The sequence below is a fragment of the Crocodylus porosus genome, unplaced genomic scaffold (genome assembly GCF_001723895.1).
Source record: "Crocodylus porosus isolate Cpor-Errol unplaced genomic scaffold, CroPor_comp1, whole genome shotgun sequence".
NCBI classification, from domain to species: Eukaryota; Metazoa; Chordata; order Crocodylia; family Crocodylidae; genus Crocodylus; species Crocodylus porosus.
In genome coordinates, this window is record NW_017728907.1 from 18,805,595 (window position 1) to 18,810,947 (window position 5,353).

A 5,353-nucleotide genomic window follows, 5' to 3' on the forward strand; every position below is an offset into this window, starting at 1 on the left:
AAGCCTTCCAGAAGTCCAGGAAGACTATGTCCACTGCTACCCCTGCATCTAATGATCTGGTGATCTGATCGTAAAAGGCCACCAGGTTGGTTTTTATTATCAAACTTCCCAAAAGAATTCAAGCTGGGTTGAAGACCAGCACAAACTTCAGCCTAGAGATGGGGACTTATGAGAGAAATGCTTTCTCAGCTGTTGTGCTGTTCTATAACAGATTATAATTAATTTGATTTCAGACACCCAAACACCCTTATCTCTTAGAGTATTATAGAAGAGAGAACCTGAAGCTGAATGTAGCTTTAAAAGGAAAGCTAGATCAAGGTAAGAAATATAGAGATATTGCATACATCAGTTGCTGCTAAAGCTGGAGCCTGGCTCTTCTCATCTGAAAGGAATGCACAAAGAGACACTGTAATAGCCTAGAGATACGAAGTATGGTCATTGATGTATAAAATGAAATTCAAGGCACTTTGCATTTTAATAGTCTTTAATCACATGAGAGTTCAGTAAAGAAAGCAAAAGAAGTAGGTATTTTTCTGGTTGTCACAATGGCTCATAGCTTTAGGGCTGTTAAGTAGAGCTGTGGGTAACAGGACTCCAATAACAATTCCTATTCTGTTCTTGCAGAGATTTTATGAAGAGAAGAGGCATGTATTGTTAACATTAGTCACTGAAGACAGAACAAGTAGTAATAGGCTTAAGCTACATCAGGATACATGGATCCTAAATATTAAAACAAACTTTTAAGAATTAAGTAGGAAATAGGACAAGATGTCTTGCATGTCCATTCATCACTTTATAACCATGACATTTCAGAGCCATCTTGATATACTTGTCTGTTGCTGGTTGGCACTACTTTGAAGAGAGCTGTAAAATGTCTGTTTTTCTAGCTACCAAAACAATTGCTGTTCCTTCTCTTGTGAGTTACTTCTTGTTTCCCAGCTCACAGCTGCTACTCTTGATCTGTTTGTCACATTTCTTCCTTCTCTGCTAAGTGGTTTTGAATTTCTTTGAATACTTCTCCCTGTGTGCGGCTTGTGTGAAGTCCCTTAGGCTTTTGTACATTCACTCTGTGCTCTTCTGCAGCCTCTCCAGAACTCTCAGAAACTAGCTCCCAGTAATGTAGCTTCTGCTTTTTTCTTTCAAACGAGAATACTAGGACAGAATTCACTGCGCAGTGCAACAGTAAATAAAAATCAGTTTACACCTGTACCCAAAGACGATAGTTTTTATGTTGGGGCTTTCAGATCAATAGATCTTGTGCTGTTAACAGAGGCCTTTTTTAAAAAATGGTAGAAAAATACAACTACCTCTTTTGAAAATTGCAATGTATTTTATAATTTAAAACTATGGTCTAGTATTTCCTTTCATGTTTATCATTTCCAAGAGTGGATATTTGTGGTTGTATAAACTGTGAAACTAACGTGTGTGTGTGTGTGTCTCGGAGATCTTTGCACTCAATGGCACAAAAGTAGCTTTTAATAAACCCATGAAGAGGACAGTTACCTACAGCTGGAAGGAAATGCTTCTCAAATGTATTGTCCAAGTTGATTTTTGTTAATATTCCCTTGGGTACATGAACTTTCCTTATCCCCCCCCCACTCATCTTCTGACAGTATACAGGATTCACAGCTCTCTAACACAGAAATTGCAGCCCAATTTGTATCCGAAAGCTTGCAAAAAACAGTGTTTCCAACTATTTGAGTTGGTGTAATATAAGATATCAGGTTTACCCCAAAGAACTTTGGAGTTGGCAAGAAATTGGAGTGAAGAGGTGGTTAGGTGTTGGGAGGGCTCTGTGGCCCCCTGTTTATGGTATGTAGTCTTGTGTGTCCCCCTCCCCCCCCAAACTCCCTGGCTTTTCCAACCACTCAAGTACCTTACATTGTCAACAACTGCATTACAGTGTGTGCAGGGTTAAACCTGCAGAGGAGGGCTGGCTGAAAAAGTGGCAGAGTTTACTGTTACAGGCACAACCAACCACCCAGCACAAGCAGAGAGCTACCAAGCACCCTTTTCCCCACCTGAACCTAGCTATTCCTCCTTACCCCAAATAAGCCTGAGACCTCTGCCAGGGTCCCTAGCAGGAAAGTGAAATGGACACAGATGCTGTTGGGCCCCCCCACCCGTCCCCTGTACCTGCCCCTAGTCGAGTCTGGTTTTCCCATTAGAAATAAGATAAATTTTAGTGGTAATTTTAAAGGAATTAATGATGTGCATTGGTTCTTTTCCCTGCAGTAACTTCACGTTCATAACCAAAACAGTCACTTTCTTTACCCCAAATCTGACTGGTTTTATGTCATGAAATGCAGTTACAAAGAATAACTACTATTACCGCTCTTACATTTGACATCTCATCTGTAAATTTCAGGTGGATCCTGTTAGAAAAAAAAAAAAAAAAAAAAATTCCTGGCAGCAGATCATGTATCACATGGGATCACATATTCCCTTTCCAAAGTATCTGAGACAAGCACCTGCAATTTTACTATAATGACAAAGGCCCTTCTACATCTTTAGATTTACAGATAAAATTAATTTTTTCAAATTCCTGTTGGGATGGGATAGGGGGAAACAGGATGGGACAGAACAGGGAGGGGAGGAAGTTGTGTTTTATAAGTATGGAAAACATATGGCACATAAGAAAACATTAAGGAGTAATGGTGTTAATGCCTGAAATCTCTCCAGAACCACAAATATGTTAAGTAGCAAATAAACTGCTAGTAAAACAGTAGAGCAGTTGCAATTTAGAATGTGGAACAGTAGGAGGAAGGAAAGGAAATATGTGAGAAATTGTCATGTAACATTTTGTGGTATGATTAAGAATGATGGCTCTTTGGGAATTAATTCTACCTTTTCTCCTGTGATCCCACAAACAGGAAAGGAGGGTTTTATATTGAAACAAAGCAAAACACAGAAAAATCCAGTGAAATAAAGTATATGAGATGCCTGAATTTAATCTATTTTTGAATGATTATCGTCACTCGCTCACATAAAATGTTCTTTCTATAAATTTCTTATTGTAGACCACTTCCATGTTTCTAAAGTTGGACAAAGATACTTGGACATTTACAGTATCACCATAGGAAATAGTGAGCATGTTTAATATGGTTATTTAATCACAATAACAGCCAATGGAACTGTTTTTGTACTCAGTGGCATATCAACTGCCAGTTCCAAATTTGCCTCAGTGTAACAAGGACTTCCTAAATAAATTGATCTATAAAAATATTTTCTTGTGTAGGACTGATGTCTCAACATTTGGAGATTCACTGGTATAGTGCTACACATTATTCTTATAATACATTTCTTAAACATTGTATGGGCACTAATGGTCAGTGACCTTATTCTGAAAGGTTTACTAATGTTGAGTTTTGGTTTGAAAATATTTAGATCATGTGGTAGTAATTAAAGCAAAGCACTCTGAGTCAGGTGTCTGAGCCTTAAATCTGAGCAGAGCCAATGACTCACTGTCCAACCTTGACCAAATCAGTTGTAATCTCCTTATGCAAAGTGGAATTTTTCAAAGGCAGCTCTTCAAGCCCGATTCTGCATCTGAGCTTACTAGCACTTTATACATTGCATCCATACATCCTTTAACTTGGGATGTGAGAAAAGGGGTGTTTTTAAAACTGTCACAATGCAGTGAACTTAAAATAACATCAGGCTTTTTAAAAATACAATTGGCAATGGAACAAAATCTCTGTTATAGTCGTACAAGATTTTTTTTTCCCTCCAGAAAGTTTTGTGGCGGGTTTTTTGTGTGACACCATTAGATATTAATGGGGAAAAAATCTTATCTCCTTTATGGTCCAAGTTTTTCATTAGTAATATGTGAGCAGATTCTACAAGCTGAGAGAATTTGGAGAATAAGGAGTATAGAACTTTGTTACTTAAGTAGGCCAAATCCATTAATTGGTGATTAACAGCTGATTCCAGGTTTTAGTTTAAACATTTATACTTTGCTAGAATGGGGGAGGTCTTCTAAAATAGCATGGGGAGTTGGTGTTATGTAGCTTTTTTTATAATGTTTGAAGCCCTTAAAATGGCCCATTATTCAGGCAGTTGTTGTTTTCAGTGGCCCAGATAAGAAAGCTTTAGCCTAATATGCTTGAATGACCCAGATAATACCCTGTGAATGCAGATTACCATATTAGATCCCAGCATCCTGTGAACAGCACTCCCTCCCCCTAAATCAGTCCTGTTGTTCTGTCTCAGTAAGATCTTCCACATCTACACAATACTGGTTAGTTTTTCATTGTGTTCTCCCAAATTTTTTTATTTTTAGGTTTCAAGCTGTATTTATGTTGCAGAGTCTGGTAGTTGAACAAACACCTAAAAATACTTGAACTGTTTTTCTGTGGATATGACGACAGCTATCAGGTTTTTATGTATTACTGTTTATTCGTCACAGGCACAAACCCTGTTAGATGCTGTATAGTGTCCTCTGCTCCCTTCACTCCTGCCCTACAAATTCTAGCAATCCACAGGCATGCATCTTGAGAAGACCCACCTACCTACCTTGCCTTGGCAGAGGGTATTTCCCATAAAGTAGGCTTAAAAAAGAAAGAAAAGGGAAGGAAGAAAAGAAAGGAAAGATTTGGTACAGGTTTACCACTGTAAACCTGATTTCACTTTATGAAAGCAGAGTATAGATGGGATGTAAAACCGGTGTTTTTAATATTTCTGTTCTGCTGAAACCCAGATAAAAGTGAAAGCATCTGAAAAATTCAGCCTTTCATAGTGTAGTTCAATTGACACAAAAAGAGCTTCCTCACTGGGCAAATGCACATATTTTTAAAAATTTGGCATAAATGGTATAAGCACCCCTTGCCCCCCAACTGTCTAATTCTCAGCTCTAACCAAGTGCTCCTCAACCTTTTCCATGCCAGTACCCTCTCCTCTGTAGTCATAAGGGGAGGTAAGGTCATTTTGATGCTCTTGACTTACCTGTGAACAGGTAAGGGCTTACATGGGTTGAGAACCCCTGTTCTTGCCTCATGCTTTCTGTCACAACACTAGTCTGAAAGAAAAAAAATCCCTTCCATGCTAAATCAGGTTTTGTTAGTAATTCTCCATGCATACCAAGGAAGGACTTGATTCATCAGACCAATTTAAAAGCATGTTTCCAGAGTATACCTTGAACATGTTGTAGTATTGACAACTAGGGATAGAAGTTCCAACCTATGTTAGTATCTATATTTTCCTGGAACAAGTTAAGAGGTAGCTGAAGCCTTTCTGCCAGACTGTTTACAGGATAAATTATTCTGCTTTGTAATTTCCTTGGCAGGGCATAAAAAATAAACTGTGGAAAAACTGGGGGCAGGGGAAAGCTTTTCTTAATAACTGAAGCACTTTT